The sequence below is a fragment of the Musa acuminata genome, unplaced genomic scaffold, assembly GCF_036884655.1.
Source record: "Musa acuminata AAA Group cultivar baxijiao unplaced genomic scaffold, Cavendish_Baxijiao_AAA HiC_scaffold_1044, whole genome shotgun sequence".
Taxonomy (NCBI): domain Eukaryota; kingdom Viridiplantae; phylum Streptophyta; class Magnoliopsida; order Zingiberales; family Musaceae; genus Musa; species Musa acuminata.
The window spans coordinates 95,859-115,096 of NW_027021258.1; the positions used below are offsets into that span (position 1 = coordinate 95,859).

Below are 19,238 nucleotides of genomic sequence, written 5' to 3' on the forward strand. Positions count from 1 at the left end.
ATAGAGACATAAATTAATTAACAATTGCTTAAGAATACTAAACTAAATATAATAAATATTTTAATAAGAATATTATATTTCTTATTTGATTACATTATTGACTATTCATTAAAGGATTATCAAATGATCATATAATTTCTGATATTTCAAGAATATTATGCTTCCATATAGATAAGAAAAATCTTGAGATTAAAAAGTTAGGTCTAGTACAAATCTGTCATCATGCCCATCATCATCAGATATCCTTGTTATTTCCTTAATTTCCTATATAACAAATTATGTGCATTAGTATAAATAATAATATTTTAAATGAATGATATAATAAAGAAATATTTTATATTTAAAAAATAATTATATTTTTCTTAAATAAATTCTCATCACAAATTAGTTAGAATTATAGTTTGATACCATATAGAGCAAATACTATAAGATTTTTTAGCCCCATTATCTTGTGGTTTGATATTTTATTATTTTAAAACTGTATTACAAATGAATGGTTCTCATATTTTAAAACTGTATTACAAATAAATATTTGATTTTTGTTGCAAAATTTAAAGATAAAAATTTTGAGGACAAGAACAAGCAATCTATTTTTTTTTATAAAAGTAAGAGTATCGATTCGATTCCAAGAATATGCTACGATCAAGATATTTATCATCTAAATTGACATCATTGGGAAATTTAAAATATTTTGTGAGTTTGATAACTTTAATGATTAAATGTTCAATCTTTTAAATTGATCAAATCATAAAGTAATTTGATCGAATAATAAAAATAATTCATTGATATAAAATTTATCACTTAAAACAAAAAAATAACTTTATCTTCTAATAAAATAATAATATCTTTATACGTTCTAATGATCCAATATTATCCATATTATTTCATGTTAGTCTTTAGAATACCTTTAAGTTCATTGCATCTAATGTAATAAAATGGATATTGACTATAATATAACTTTTAATGAAAATGAAGTTGATGTGAATAGAAACTTACTGTATTTGAAATGCTAATATATCAAATATGTGTAAGATTTGGAGACCATACCCTACTTCTCTTACAAAAATTAATTGAATAGAACTTAAGCAAAACTTAGTAGAAATGTAAGTACACAATACATATTTTATTTTGTATAATATTTATATAACTATGAGTTGTATTATATTTAAATTCTTACAAAATAATCTAATATTTCAAATAAAAAATTACCTTATATTTTTTGTGTAATCTTGATGAAATGTGTCTAATAATGCATAAGTGATGGTTGTATTTGAGAACTAAATATTAAGTTTTATAATCATAATCTAAAAAGAAATGAATAATTATTAATATATGCATAACTTTTAATGTAATTAAATTTTAAGTTAAAAAGTATCATGTAGTTCCAATAGTTTTAAGAAAAAAAGAAATATTTACTTTCTTCACATACATAATCCAGAATTGCCAACCTAACACAATCATTTTGATAAAAAGAATTACTATTCAAAAACTCATTGGTATTCCTTCTTTTTGAGGTATGCACCTAACAAAAAAATATTATTATCAAAATAAATAAATAAAATTTAAATATTAAAATAAAAACAATACAAATTGTATATACTTCCAAATATGATTGATGATGTTGTCGGTAATGCAAAGAAGATTTATCTTTTGCAAATTGAGATATTGGATAATACATGTAATTTTTTCTAATAAATTGAATGATATTACCTCCTAGATTTATTGGAGAATCTATTTATACTAACATAACCATAGTCATGAATAAATCTACAAATATAAATGATAGTATAGCTTGGGACTTTGATGACAATAAGAGAATATTTGCAAGGAATCTAAGTAGTGATATGTGTAAAATATAAAGGGTCATCTAAAACTTTTCACATTAGAGGATTATATCCAAAGAAAACCAAAAATATAAGCTAATTATGGATTTACACACATTTGTTAAAATCAACGTGTTCTATGTAGAATTTTGAAATTTAGACGGGTGAATGTGTACAACCCCCTCATAAGAACATCGTACATAAATATAATATTTCAAGTAACGTTCTTTACCGTTGCATTTTGCCAACCGTTTGCTTTTATCAATGGCAAGCTGCATACTGAGTTTTCCATCATTCAGACTCGATGTAACTCTACAAGGATATACAAACATATTATGCCTCTGAATAAATCTACAAATGCAATAAAACCATCATTTACGAGGCTTCTCCTTGCAACTGAGGCGAGACTGCAACTATAAAGTTTGCTTCTGCCAAACCTCTTCCATGGAACTCATCTAGTGCTCATACTCTCAACATTAACTCTCGAATTGTTGGAGCCTCCTATGGCCTATGTCATTTTCCTCTTCCTTCTCAATGCAGCCTCGACTTTCAAAACTCGTCATTGCAATTCTGTAAGGACGGATGATTTCACCAAAACCTTCTCAAATTCTCCACCTTGCAATTGTATTCCAACCTCTAATGAGCCAGTGAGCAAATAACAAAAAGTGCAACAAAAAATTTGAAGTATAAACTCAGATATGGACATGAGCCAAACTTTTCTAACATCTTTAAGCATAAAAGGCGAAAATTAAAACTTCACATGACAAAGAAGTGCGGCATAATGCAGAAATATTCACAATGGAAAGAAAAACATAAATCATGAAATGATAGATAAATCATAAGCATAAATCATAAACACAATATCCACAAATTATATTAGTAGGCTAATCCATCAATTAGCACTCTATCTAATGCAAACGATAACTTTATCTATTGGAAAGAATATGAACTTCAAATACAATCAAGAATGCAAATAGGAAGATCATGACATTGTGAGTTAGTGTTTGATCCAATGATCTTCATTTTAACTTCAGTGCTGGTTTCAACGAATCAAAAATATTTTTATTTCTATAGTTTCTCCAATTTCAGATATTTTGGCACTTTCAACACTTTTCAGCTATTTATGTCAATTTCGGTAGTTTTAGTTTTCCATATTGAAATGGAGTCAACCTAGAGATAAAACATGATCGTTAATTAGTTAAAAGTATAGATTATCATAAGTTGATTATCATTCAAAATATTCCACATGAATAATAGATAGATAGGAAAATCAAGAAAGAGCATATGTATGAATAAAGAAATAGCATAATGCACATGATTTGCAATTGAATAGTAAAACATTTAATATACCATATCCACGGAAGCATATGGATAACTTTACACCTTTTAATCCAAGTAGTGCAGCAGGTAGGTCCCATAGTCTCTCTTCGCATATGATGCCCCAAGCAAATGTAGGTCATAATATTTCCGTATGGACTATTTGATACTTTCACCAAATAAAATCTACAATAATTCCTATGAACAAGCTAACGACAAAGAAAGGCTCACTAGAAATGGAATTGCAAGTGCAATTGGATCAGGTACCTATTGAGACCATGAAACTTTCTTCTTTTGTAACTATTAATGAAGAATATTAAGGAATATTGAAATAAAAAAGAACAGAATGGATAGGGGAAAATAATTTTATGGTAAATGCTTCCAATTGTTGTTTGCTATGAAATCCATTCCTTTATAAATAGAATTATAGAGCACCTTATATCTCCTAAGTGATGTACTAATCGGAAATGATTTAACTTTCAATAAGTAGACTGATACACCAATCACATTATCTAAGTTAATGCTAAAAGTGTGTCCAATGAAAGTCAATCATGGGGATATCTTAGAAAGATATCCTATCTTAAAATCTTCACTCATGATGGATGATCTCATTCCCATACAAAATAAAATAGTACAAAATATCAACTCTTCCAACGACCCTCCCCCAAAAGAACTAAACCATGAAGCTATCAAGAGTATAATAATAGGATTGCTAGTGGATACAATGGATCAATTTACTGCATTATAAGATAATGATGTAAAGAATGATATGATTGGAGAAAGGATTATAAGATAAATAATATGGTACCATCTTAATGGAAGAATAAGAGGGATGAGTACAAAATGAAGGACTATGATGCATATATGCAAAGGACCAATAAAATTTATAGAAATAAACTCAATAAAGTTCTACCTTTGCCTCTCTTCTTAGGGATCATGATCTTGTACCCCTTCCCTCAAAAAGTGTAATATGAATTTAACTCACGTCACAATCATTTTAAACAACTGAAAAACAACTTCTCGAATACAAATTGCAATATAAGAAACAATTTGGTACCCTCTTAATGGAAGAATAAGAGGGATGAGTACAAAATGAAGGACTATAGTGCATATATGCAAAGCACCGATAAATTTTATAGGAATAAACTCCTCAATAAAGTACTACCTTTGCCTCTCTTCTTTGGGATCTTGATCTTATACCTCTTCTCTCAAAAAGTGTAATATGAATTAATCACATGTCATAATCATTTTAAACAACTGAAAATCAACATCTTGAATGCAAATTGCAATATAAGTATAAGCCTGCAAAACACATTTAAACAATAGAAATAAATTACATTAGTATTTGATATACTATATTCATAATCATAAATTGGAAAAAATGGTAAAAATAAAAATAAAAAAATATATATTATATGATTTTACTATATGAAAAATATATTGAAGTAATAAATAAATAAATAAGTAAAATTACAACTACAGAACAATTTTGTTGATTCACAAGTTCAATGGTAATGAGAAGGCAAATCTGAATAATTAATTCAATGCAAAGAGTGTAACATTTTGAGGGTTTCAGAAGTAAGAGCAAAGATTTCAATATCAAATACTTGCTAGCTAACTTTATGTATGAAGTATAATGCTTAAGGAGGCTAAAAAAGTCAAATAACCTTGGCCTTCAAAACTTTTGAGAGCATGGGTAAAACTAAGTACCCAAGTTCTCTTAGTTATCTAGTAAAAGAGTTTTGCATATTTTTGTAGATCATTCAAAAAGTACTTAGTAACACATAGTTATCAAATCCTCACTCATGTTGATTGGTTTTACTAAAGATAGTTTATTTACTTCATTCCGTAACAGAGTGGCAATTAAAAGTGGAGGGAATAAGAACCTAATTGGATGTGACAATTATGTAGAAGAGGAATCAATGGACAAATAATGTGAAGGATAATGTCTCAAAACTTTAACTTTCATGAGATGATGCTCATTGAAGCTTCAATAAACATCCATTCAATTCAGCCAATATAATATGCTACATATGAAGGTTTTCTCTTTCGCTTGAAAGATTTGTTAGAACCAGTGAAGATAAAGTGCAATTCGATCCACCCCACAATAGAGTCAGAGTTACCAGTGACTTGAACTAACACTAGCGATCAAAGTTTCACTACTCAACAACAACGACAAGAGAATAACTGGAAGAGAGGAGGTGCATTATAGTCGGGTTCACGGAGTGGCCCCTCAAAACTTCATTCATCTTAGAACATTGGAACCCCCATATCGCACATGTTGAGATTTGGAGTAATGTATTAGGTTGAGTTGTCACATAGTTCTGTAACAATGTCGTATGGGCACTTATCCTTAGGTAACTTTATGATATTATGAGGACGTCGACTCTTTATGTACAAGCACATAAGTATCACACTACTTAGGCAAAACTAAAGTCTATGAGAGTATATCATATTTGATTCTTTATTTGGATATAATTATATACTTGCGATTGAGAATACTTTATATCTAAAAGCTAGAGTTGAAGGCTTCATGCAAATCTATTGCATCAACATTAAAAAGAGATAATAAATTTTGGATAATAGAAAATCTCAATTAAGATAAGGTAAAAGGTATTAAATTACTTTGTATCCTTGGAGGCTTTTTATATTAGAAAATTTGTTGTGTTCATTGTACCACTAACCTCTTTTGGTTTCTAAATATGGCTACAAGATCCCCATAAGATTAATGCTCCCAGAAGCATGGAACATATACGTCTCTTAAGCATTACCATGCCTAGACCAATATAGGTCATAGAGAAGTTGAAGTAGAACCTGTAAATAGAAGATAACGAGAAGATCAGTAAAATTTATCATCATAAATTTTTAATCTAAATTTAAAAATCGATAATGAGAATAATATAAAGTAAGTTATTATAAGCTAAAATAATATTTTAATATTACATAGATATACAATCTATAAAATCCAATCATTATATTAATGATATCGAATTATCATTATTGAGCTCGTCATAAGAAACTCTAATGTAATATTTAAAAAATTGATTTTAAAGCTAGAAATTACACATAATAAAAAAATATAATTTATTTATTTCAAAATACATTTAAATTCATCACATCTAATGTAACAAAATTGATATTAACTGTGATAGAACTTTTAATTATAATAAAGTTGATAAAAATAGAAACTTACTGTTTCTAAAATGCTAATCTACTAGGTAAGGTTTGAAGACCACAATCTACTTCTCTTGCAAAAATTGATCGAACAAATCCCTAAGCAAAGCCTAGTAAAAATACAAGTATGCAATATAGGCTTTGTTTCGATAACATTTATATAACAATGAGTTGTATTATATTTAAATTCTTACAAAATAATTTAATATTTTAAATAATAAATTACCTGATATTCTTCAAACATATAATCTTGATGAAAGGTGTCTAATAATGTATAAGTGGTGGCTACATTTGAGAACTGAATATTTAGTTTCACAATCATAATATGAAAAAAAAAGAGTAATTATTAAGATATACATAATTTTTAGTATAATACATTTTCAAGTTAAAAATTATCATGTAGTTATGATAGTTCTAATAAAAAAGAAATATATACATTCTTCACAAACATAATCCAGAATTGCCCACCTAATAAAATTCGTATGAGGAAAAGAATCATCTTCCAAAAATTGATTGGCATAATTTCTTTTTGAACTGCAGTAAGGTATTCTCATATGCACCTAGCAAAAAAAATATTAGTATAAAAATAAATAAATAAAATATAAATATTGAGATAAAATCATTCAAATTGGATATATCTCTAAATATGATCAATGAAAATGTCACAATAGTAGTACGAAGTAGATTTATCTTTTATGAATAGAGATTATTAGATGATACATGTAATATTTTTTTAATAAAATAAAAAATATGACCTCTAAGATATATTGAAAAATCTACTAGTACTAACATACCCGTAGTGATGAATAACTCTACTAATATAGATGATAGTATAATACTTATTAAAAAACTTTTAAAAAGTAAGATACTATCAATAACCTTATACCATGGGATGGTCATTTCATTTTCAGTAATATATGTTTCAGGAATTTCAAGGGCACTACATAAAAAAAAAAAATACATCATTAGAAAAATTAGATTTTAAAATCCATACAATATTTACACAATAATTAATATTTTTTTAACATTATGAATATCACATGGTGAACACAATTAAGTATTAAAAGTTTAAACATTATATTAAGTATCATAATAAAATTAAATAACAAAATAAAATTATCCAAAAAGTAACATCAAAAGAATACAATTATACCAAAGTGGTAACATCTTAAAAATGATGAAAAGATATTGGAAACCAATTTGATAGATCGAGTTGTACGATAGTCATATTCATTTTAAATAAATATGACAAATATATAGATCTTTTTCTATCATTATGATATATAGAAAATCATAACTTTAGTTAAGAATATTTAATTCATCATCTTATTTGAGAAATAGAAAATAAAAATCATGTTTTGTATATTTTTTAGCACATCACAAAATGGTAAATGTATACTAGAATTTGAATAGTATAATAAGTTAATTGATGATATACTCATGTCACCATTATAATGTGATTTGATTAATTTTAAATATTCTTTACTAGCACTGCAATATTCAAGAGCTTAATCCACTAGAAAATTTTGACAAACATGTTTTACTTAGAAATATAAAAAATGGGTAGAACCTGTGAAGTAATATGGATGATATTGACTAATGTATGTTTAATTCTTGTTATCGTCGTAATCCTAACTTAATATTTTTTATTAAATTTTGATTGATTAATTTGCATTCTTAAAATTCTTTATGCATATGTAATATTTGTTCTTCTTATTGTAGTAATCCATACTTAGTATTCTTGATTATCTTTAGATCGATTAATTTATATTCTTATAATTCTTTAAGCATATGTAATAATTGTGAATATTAATGTCCAACAACATTTGATGTTTCATAAGACATAAAGATTTGCTAAAAAATATATGATTATTTTTGTGATAACTTTGTGTTTAAACAAAATCAATAAGACTATCATATAACTCGATCTATTAAATTGATTTTTAATATTTTTCAGCATTTTTAAGATGTTACAACTTTGGTATAATTGTATTCTTGTAATATTAGTTTTTGTATAATTTTATTTTGTTATTTAATTTTATTATGATAATTAATATAATGTTTAAACTTTTAATACTTAATCATTTTCACCATGTGATATTCATAATGTTTCAAAATTATTAATTATTTTATAAACATCATTATGGATTTTAAAATATATGATTATTAATAATTATATTTTTTATCTAGTGCCCTTAAAATTTGTGAAATGATTATTATATAACATGAAATTACCTGCACATAGTATAAGGTTATTGATAGTATCTTATTTATTAATTTTTACAATAATTATTATATTATCATTTATATTAGTAGATTTATTCATGACTACGAGTATATTAGTACTAGTAGATTTTTTAATAAATTTGAAAGGTCATATTATTCAATTTCTTTGAAGAATATTATATGTTTCATTAAATAATCTCCTTTATATTTCCATTTTGGTAGCTTAATCGATCATATTGGGAGGTATATACCATTTGTATAGTTTTCTATTTTAATAATAATATATAGTTTTTATATTAATATTTTTTCTATTATATGCATACAAGATATACTTTTTTGGAGCTCAAAAAGAGGTATCAATCGGTATTTAGAAGATGATTCTTTTTATCATAATGATTTTATTATGTAGGCAATTCTGAATTATGTATGTGAAGAAAGTAAGTATTTCTATTTTTATTAAAAGTTAATAACTAATGATAATTTTTAACTTAAAATTTAATTATACCAAGAATTATTCATAATATTAACAATTATTCTTTTCTTTTTAGATTATGATTGTGAAATTTAATCTTTGTTTGTCAAATGCAACCAATACTTATGCATTATTAGACACTTTTTCTCAAGATTATACGAAGAATATAAGATAATTTAAATAATGTTATTGGAAAAAAAACATATATTGTATACTTACATTTCTATTAAGCTTTGCTTGGGCATCAATTTGGTTTATTTTTTTAAGAGAATGAGGGTAAGTTCTTCAAACCTTAACCATATTTGACATATTAGCATTTAAAAAATAATAAGTTCTTATTTGCATCAAGTTTATTATAATTAAAAATTATATTATAATTAATATCTATTTTGTTACATTAGATGCGATTAACATAAAAGTATTTTGAAGACTAAAATGAAGTAATGTGGATGATATTGGCTTTAGAAGGTATAAATAATAACGTACTTTTAGAAGGTATAAAGGTACTATTATTTCATTACAAGATCAAGTTATTTTATAGTTTTAAGTGATAAATTTTATATCAATGAACTATTTTTATTATTCAATCATATTACTTTATGATTTGATTGATTTAAAAAATTTAACATTTAATCATTTAAAAACTTATCAAACTAACAAAATATTTTAAAATTTTCAATGATATAAATTTGGATGGTAAATTTCTTGATCATTAGTCGTATATTCTTGGAATCGAATCGATAATACTTACTTTTATTTTAAAAAAAAAGATTGCTTGTCATTGTCCTCAAATTTCTTGTTTCAAAATGTTACCAAGAAAATTAGGTGATAACAAAGGAAAAAAGAGCTATGGGAATCATTCTTTTATAGTATAATTTTAAAATAATAAAATATTTAACCAAAAGATAATGTGGCTAAAAAAACCTTAAGTATTTGCATTGTATGCTATCAAACTATAATTTTAACAAATTTATGATGAGAATTTATATATGAAAAATATAATTATTTTTTAAATATAAAATATTTCTTTATTATATCATTCACTTGAAAGTTTACTATTTAAACTAATGCATATATTTTTTTTATAGAAAATTAAGAAAATAACAATGATATAAGCTAGTGATGATATTTCTATATCTAAAATATTAGTAGATTTATTCGTGACTACGAGTATGTCAGTACTAATGGATTTTCTAAGAAATATGGGAGGTCATATCTTTCAATTTATTTTAAGAATATTAGATGTATTATTCAATAATCTCTATTTGTAAAAGATAAATCTCCTTTGTACTTTTATTGCAATGGCTTCATCAATTATAATGGGAGATATATATATAATTTGTATAGTTTATATTTTAATAATTATATTTTTATTTTTATTTTTATAATAATATTTTTCTATAAGGTGCATACAATATATACCTTTTTGGAGATTAAAAAGAGGATGTGCCAATCGATTTTTGGATGATGATTCTTTTCATAATAATGATTTCATTAGGTGAGTAATTCTGGATTATGTATATGATGAAAGTAAGTATATCTATTTTTATTGAAAGTTTGGTGGATAATTTTTCATTTAAAATTTAATTATACTAAAAATTATGCATATATTAACAAATATTCTTTTCTTTCCAAATTATGATTGTGAAACTAAATCTTTGGTTCTTAAATGTAGCCACCAATTATGCATTATTAGACACTTTTCATTAAGATTATATGAATAATATAAGGTAATTTATTATTTAAAATATTAGATTATTTTCTAAAAATTAGAATATAATACAACTCATTATTAAATTAATGTTATAGGAAACAAAACATGTATTGCATACTTACATTTCTACTAAGCTTTACTTGGGGAATCATTCAGTGGATTTTTACAAGAGAAGTAGAATGTGGTCTCTAAACTTTACCCATATTTGGCATATTAGCATTTAAGAAACTATAAGTTTCTATTCATATAAACTTTATTATAATAAAAGTTATATTATAGTAAATATTAATTTTTTTACATTAGATGCAATGAACTTAAAGATACTCTTGAACCCAACATGATGTAATGTGGTTGATATTGACCTATTAGATGGTATAAAGGTATAAATGTACCATTGTTTCATTAGAATATCAAGTTACTCTATAGATTCAAGTGATAAATTTTATATCATTAAAATTTTTTTATTGTTCGAACAAATTACTATATGTTTTGATCGATTTAATAGATTTAACAACTTTTAGTATCTTCTTTTACCAAATGAAGTTTCAAATCTGAATCTAATATGAGAATGCTATTCATGATTATTATGCATATATGTTGACATAAATAGAGACATAAATTAATTAATAATTGCTTAAGAATACTAAACTAAATATAATAAATATTTTAATAAGAATATTATATTTCTTATTTGATTACATTATTGACTATTAATTAAAGGATTATCAAATGATCATATAATTTCTGATATTTCGATAATATTATGCTTCCATATAGATAAGAAAAATCTTGAGATGAAAAAGTTAAATCTAGTACAAATATGTCATCATGCTCATCATCATCAGATATCCTTGTTATTTCCTTAATTTCCTATAAAACAAATTATGTGCATTTGTTTAAATAATAATCTTTTAAATGAATGATATAATAAATATATATTTTATATTTTAAAAAATAATTATATTTTTCATAAATAAATTCTCATTATAAATTAGTTAGAATTATATTTTGATACAATATAGAGCAAATACTATAAGATTTTTTAGCTCAATTATATTGGTTTGATATTTTATTATTTTAAAACTGTATTACAAATGAATGGTTCTCATATCTCTTTTTTTCTTTGTCATCATCTGATTTTCTTTGCAACATTTTAAGATAAAATATTTGAGGACAACAACAAGCAATCTATTTTTTTTATAAAAGTAAATAGTATCGATTCGATTCCAAGAATATGCTATGTTCAAGATATTTATCATCTAAATTGACATCATTGGGAAATTTAAAATATTTTGTGAGTTTGATAACTTTAATGATTAAATGTTCAATCTTTTAAATTGATCAAATCATAAAGTAATTTGATCGAATAATAAACATAATTCATTGATAAAAAATTTATCACTTAAAACTATAAAATAACTTGATCTTCTAATGAAATTATAATACATTTATACGTTCTAATGAGCCAATATTATTCATATTATTTCATGTTAGTCTTCATAATATCTTTAAGTTCATCACATCTAATGTAATAAAATGGATATTCACTATAATATAACTTTTAATGAAAATGAAGTTGATGTGTAAGATTTGGAGACTATACCTTATTTCTCTTATAAAAATTAATTGAATGGAACTCAAGCAAAACTTAGTAGAAATGTAAGTACACAATACATACTTTATTTGATATAATATTTATATAACTATGAGTTGTATTATATTCAAATTATTATAAAATAATTTAATATTTTAAATAATAATTATCTTATATTTTAAATTCTTATAAAATAATAATCTTGATAAAATATGTCTAATAATGCATAAGTGGTGGTTGCATTTGAGAACTGAATATTAAGTTTTATAATCATAATCTAAAAAAATAAATAATTATTAATATATGCATAACTTTTAGTGTAATTAAATTTTAAGTTAAAAATTATCATGTAGTTCCAATAGTTTTAAGAAAATAAATAAATATTTACTTTCTTCATATACGTAATCCAGAATTGCCAACCTAATATAATCATTTTGATAAGAAGAAGTACCATTCAAAAACTCATTGGTATTCCTTCTTTTTGAGGTATGCACCTAACAAAAAATATTATTATCAAAATAAATAAATAAATAAAATATAAATATGAAAATAAAAATGATACAAATTGTATATACTTTCAAATATGATCGATGAAGCTGTTTCATCATAAATGTTTCAAATCATCGAAAACTCGTAGGGTAGAATTGTTTTATCATAAATGTTTCAAATTATCAAGGTATCAAAATATCAAAGTATATTACATCCTACCATGTATGATTCTCATATTATCATATCTTTTTCCCCTTTGTCATCAACAAAAAGGAGAAGTGCAACTATCAAGTTTTAGAGATATGTAAGTTTTACAACATACAAACTAGCAATAATTTTTAGTTGTGCAAGTTTGCAAATTTTGCTTTTTGAAATAGGCAAGATAGCACTTTTGCTTCTCTTGAGATTGTAAGCTAGCAATTCTTGGTAATGTTCAAGATAGCAAGTTCTTTCTTCTCTTTTGAAAAGTACAAGCTAAATGTTTCTTCAATATTTGATGAAATTGTTAAAACTGAAGTAACCAGGCACATGCAACCTACTGATTACTTGAGCTTGTTTGGGGAAGAATTCAAATAAACTGAAGATTATTGGGATGCTTCTTATTTGAATGTCTTGGATATATCTGCAGCGGAAGAAAGCAGTCCTCATGTCTTATTTGGATGTGCTTCACAAGTATGTTCTAAATGATCACCTACCCTATAATATTTTTTAAACTAAGTATCCTGTTTTTTTCCTATTGGAATAACTTTTAGCCACCAGGAGTCTGCTTCTGTAACTAATTTGTCGAGTGTTTACATTCTTTTATAATGAATAGATAGCCTCTCCTGTTCTGCAAATTTGCTAACAGTAATTTAAAATTTGGTCCCTATTACCACTTATATAAGCACTGCTTCCAGGTGAAAGGTCTCTGTTTTAAGTTAAAACATTTAACACCTTTTACTGGTTTATATATTAATTAATTTGGATGGATTCTGATTTCCTTTTATTTGATGGCACGTCTTCCTCCAATTAGCCTCCTAAATCAAGTTGATGATAGTTTTTCTTTGTGGAAACATCCTTCTGTCCAGCTTGCTCTCTCTCAGGTTCAGTAGTGATGCATCTGGGTGATATACGTTACATGCATTTGTATTCTTATCAAAAGTCTCAACAATTCATATTAATCTGTTGTTGCAGATAATAATAATGTCATCGTTATCTTATTAATGCTTGTGCGGGCTATCTGTCTTCATTCTTATCATCTCGTGTTTGTTGGTTTCATACCAAGTTTAATTATGAATAGACAACTTACTTTTTGGCTTTCTAAGTAAGCATTTATTTTTCAATCTTCAGGCAAAAGCAACATGTGTATTGATTGATTTATGCTTTGGACCATTATCACCATGGATATATACAAATACTGCAAAGGTTTCATCTTTTTCCATAATAAGTCTACATATTAAGTCAACAACTTGTATTTTTGTAACTGCATTGACCCTTTTTCATGTTGATCTTGCAATTGAACTTCTGGAGGACCTCTTGGTGTTATTCAAGTAATTTCATCATTCTTCTTGTTTTTATTACTGTTATGAAGGCTTAATTCTTTATTATAATGAATGCTCGTTTGGTTGGTTGGTTGGTTATGAAGTCATGGATACAAGTGTAAGATATTGATATGATGGATATGAGTATGTATCAATGTATAATGTTCACTATTTAATGTGACAAAATTTGGTATTTATTTAATGTTAGAATAGGTAGATGTATATAAATCATGATTCATCATAATTAACCTATTCATCATGAAAATATATAAACAATGTTTGGTGAATTATCTAACATAAGCAATTAAAACTATCTATGTTTGATGAGTACTTGGTCATTTCTTGGTGCAGATCTGACCTTTTTTGTGGTCAATACATTGTGATTTATTGTGGATGGTCAAATTATCAATCACTAATTTTCTCTTGAAATAATCTCCTCATTTTGAGAAAAATGTTATTTGATTTGAACATCATAGTCCTAGCATAACAAAGACTATGAAGTTCAGAGGCAATTTGTTCTGCTGTGGTATAATATTTGATGATGATTGTTCAGATGACAATTAGTTTCACCATTTGATGATTGTTCAGATGGCAGTGGTTGATGATTGTCGAACTATGTTATGCTAGTATAATACTAGCATGGAGTTTTGTTTTATACCAAGGATGTCCCTGAACACACAATCAAGCACAAGGCTTGTTCCAGCCATATGTTTAAACCGTGCTGATCGGCATGTATTGTACTGACATGTCCATCCTGATGAACTAAAAAAATACTTTCTATGACCTATCATAGATGTTATTTTGTGATCCATCTATTACCTTATTATGAAGATTCCAACAATATCAGTCATTTGTACACTTGAATAAAACCCTGATCTCTTGAATTTGATCCTGATCATCATAGCAGTTATTGTGAAACTGAAACTTTTGTTTGTTGGATTGGAGTTTTCCTTTTTTTCTAGAGAGCCAATAAAGAACCTACTGTTTCAGTGTTCTGATGATACAACTATGACGCAGCCTTGTACAGAGTTCTTTGGAGTGTTGTGCTCAACTCTTATGGGACTTTTATGGACCAATATAACTACTGTTGTGGCTTGGAAAGCTATATATTTCTTAATGGGTAGCAGATTATTTTTTACATGTTTCTAAGATACCAATATACACTTCAAATATACACTTCAAATCCTGTGAATGCAAGTCCTTTAGTTCTAGTTACTGTCATTTAGTACTTTTTAGTTCATGAACCCTGTATGTGTCATCCATCTTTCATCTGTGTGCTCAAGAAACTGTGAATTTCATCACAATGCCCCCGTTATTATCCAAATTCTATCCACTTCCTCCTGAATAAAAATTTAAGAAAAGGAAAAAATTTCGTATGATAGATTATGCACTTATTTTCATACTTCATGTTTGGTTGACTCTGTTCATAATGCCCCTACCGGGTGTTTCCATAATCTACTAGTCGTGCTTATGCTGCTTTGAAGCAAGGTATTCAATTTTGAATGGTACCACCCGGTACAGGCGGTACGTACCGGTCCGATAGGTTACCGGTATGCGGACCACCCATTACCAGGAGGAACGCTTAAACTATCTCAAACCCTTCTCATGTTTTTAAACCATTCTTCTCCCCTATTTCACTCCATTTCATTCTCATACTCTGTTAAACTATCTCAAACTCTTTTTTTCTCATATTTGTATTATCTTAAACTCCATTACACCTAAATTAGGCGTACCGTACCACATCAAGCCAACCTCGAAATGTCGGTACGGTACGATGTTTCAATCCTTGCTTTGAAATATATCTTGCTGTCCTTGTCTGAGCATATGGATGATGTACTGTCAAAATATAAGGTTTGACCTTCTATTAAAGTATCAAGCATAATTTTGCTTACTCTTTCCAATCAGATAGATGATGCTTTTACCATCCTTGTAGGAATTTAAACATAGGCTTCTATTTCTTTTAGAGATGCTAGAACCCTTCCGTGATCCTGTGATTACTGGAACAAAGAATACAACTTCTGAAGATGCTAATGATATACACTTGGACAAATAGAAGAACTGTTGTATTGCATTCAATGTTATATGTACTGCATTACAAAGGCATGCCATTCTTCCTTTTGTGGAATGTGAATGGAGACGTGAATCTATTGCACCAAGGTCTATTGTAATAGCATATGCTAATATCATAGAGAAATTAAAAAAATTTGAACATCTTTATAGTTTATACTTTATAATGCTTATTTTTGGAGATGCAAAGAGAGAGAATGAAGTGATCGGTGAAGACTACAGTTTGTGAGAGTCAAAAAAGAAGAAATTATTATTTTTTTTTTTTCCCTGCAACAAAATGAATCTTATCAAATGCACCTTGTTGGTTGTTACATTACTTGGTTTTTAGCTGACAATATACTGTCTTCATTGTCTTTCTATATTGCAGTGTACTCCTTTTTGTTTTGGGGCCACATATGCCATTTCCTTCAGATATTGACCTTTGCAAATGTTCATTTCCTAAGGTGGCTGATCAAGAGTCTTTAGCTGTTTCTTCTAACTTTGTGATATGTTCTCATGGGGCTTCTAGCACATCCAGTAATCCGGATGAAGCAAAGAGAAAGATTGATGCATCTAAAGCTGCCACAAGAAAAGATGTACTCCAAGATGCTAATCTGTAGTTTGCTCCTAGAGATCTGTCAAAAATTGTTCTGACAAGTGTTTCAAATTATTTTACTGGGGACTGGATCAGATTGAATTTCAGTTGTGGTGTTTCAGAGGTGAATAAGATTTCAAATAACAACTTTCAGAATATTGGTTTCTTTGCTGATTACTTGTATTCACAAGCAGATTATCTACAACTTGTAAACTATCAAGATTCGGTATATAGGGCTTCCCAATTTGAACATTTGGCAGCTGATTTGTGTTCCCAGCATGACAACCCCAGAAAGCCATGAAGCTGCAATAGAATCCATACTCTTGGCTGCAGAATGTTATGCCAACTCATTCTTTATAATCGATTTCATATGGATGCAATTCAGAGCTTATGAATCAGATGAAAATCATTGGATCCAAATTCATGAATAAAAATGGATTAGTGGTGTTTTATGAAGACCTTAAGAGATGTAATGTCAATCTGGAGACAATAGCTTATCTTGAAAGTAAAAGAGATATAACTGTTCTACAAATTCTGCTTCCGCTAAACTGGACCTCGAATCTGAGAGAATTTTGGCTCTTTGGAAACCTTGTACATATTATTTTGAAGATAATCAGTAGGCTTTAGAAATATCACAAGTCGACATTGAATCTGATGTGGCAACTTTGATTAGGCAGAATCAACCATTGCTTTGCCACTTTGTAATCCTCCTACAGAGTCTCCCCTCTTTCTACTGCATTCTGCAACTGAGTTATCCTGTTCTGTAGAGAATGTTAATGACATTATACTGCAGTCAGCTGCAAATCTTAGTGGACAACTTACAATTTTGTACACCCAACTGAAAGCAGGCAACATACAACTTGAAATGGTAAAGTTACATGGGCTGCCAAGGTGCTGGGCACTTCTTGAAGGATTAATCTGGAAATGATGAACGGACATATCCCATTGGTATCAAAAGTGCTGGTTTCATCTACAGAACTTTAGTTCCACATTTATCATGGATGCAGAAAATATCTAGATTTTCAAGTTGCACATGTTCATTTTCTAGACTTTTAGGATGGATGTCAGTATCTTGAAATACAAAGCAATACTTGAAGGAACACTTGTTTATTGCCTCTGGTCTTTCACAAATTTCATCGTTTTTTCAGTTTTTGAGGATGAGTTAGCACTTACCGATAATTTAGTAATAGAATTTTTAATCTGCATATTCATATCCATCAGGTACCAAAACACACTCCCACAGAATTTGAGTCTTCTGATCAGTCAGACGTTAAACTATCATTTCAAGTACATTTTCCTCACATGCATATGTTATTCCCAAACATAAGAAAACAGTTTGGTGAGTTTGGAGAAATAATTTTGGAAGCTATTGGTATGCAACTAAACTCTCTTCCATGCAGTTTGCGGACCTTTGTTGGTGGTCATTATCTAGAAACAATAAGGAATCATCTTCATGTTACAAAAATACTATTCCTTTGGGATGTCATGTCGCTAGAAATGCCAAGGCTATTATTTTTTGCGTGCTTGAATCGATTATTGTTGAGCACATGCAAGCATTGGATAATAAAATGCCCGGGATAGCTCACATCTTAATATCTCTTTGTTGGCAAGTAGTATCTGCTATGCTTGATTTTCTATTTAAGTTGCCTGAGAACATTACTCTCTCCTACGGTTTCTTCTCTATGTTTTATAATCTTGATCTTCTATTGTAATGCATCAAAAATTTCATAGTATTTGTAGACTGATAAATGGTTATCATCATTATGTGAAATGAGCATTGATAACCTTAACGGTAAACTAATAATGAAATGAGGCTTTATTGGTGGGCTTATTCTACATAATGTTGGTCATTCAGAACCAGAATAGTCATCTATTGCATTGCATCATCTTGGAAGAATTATTGACTACAATGGTGTGAATGAAATATCTGACATGGTTAAACAAAATTTGGTTTGCTCTTCGTCAGTAAGGGCTCTTCCTAAATCAGTAGCTTTCATTTTAGTTACAAAGACATGGGATAGAGTGATGGTAGTAGCATCATCTGACCTTTCAATGTTATAGTAAACATATGCATTGGTGTTGTTACTAGCCTTTGTCCTGTATATAGAAAGAGCTCAACTACAATCCTTCCTTGTAGCTACTTATACCATCTTTCGAGAAATGGGCAAAGTTACCAATTCAATGGAATTGTGTCATTTAACAAGACTTTCATTCCATATTCTGGCAAGTGTATATCTTTATTCTCCTGCTGAGGATATTACTTTGATA

At 27.5% G+C, this 19,238-nt stretch overlaps 1 long non-coding RNA gene across 2 annotated transcripts; it reads left to right on the forward strand.

Moving 5' to 3' along the window:
* The first annotated feature begins 13,446 nt into the window (after positions 1-13,446).
* LOC135665762 (uncharacterized) lies at positions 13,447-17,996 on the forward strand. Of its 2 annotated transcripts, none has more exons than XR_010509463.1 (2): positions 13,447-13,481; positions 16,764-17,996. It is a non-coding gene; the product is annotated as an uncharacterized LOC135665762 (long non-coding RNA). The 2 variants fall into 2 exon arrangements; XR_010509464.1 differs by lacking the exon at positions 13,447-13,481 and adding an exon at positions 14,210-14,338.
* Positions 17,997-19,238: the final 1,242 nt, after the last annotated feature.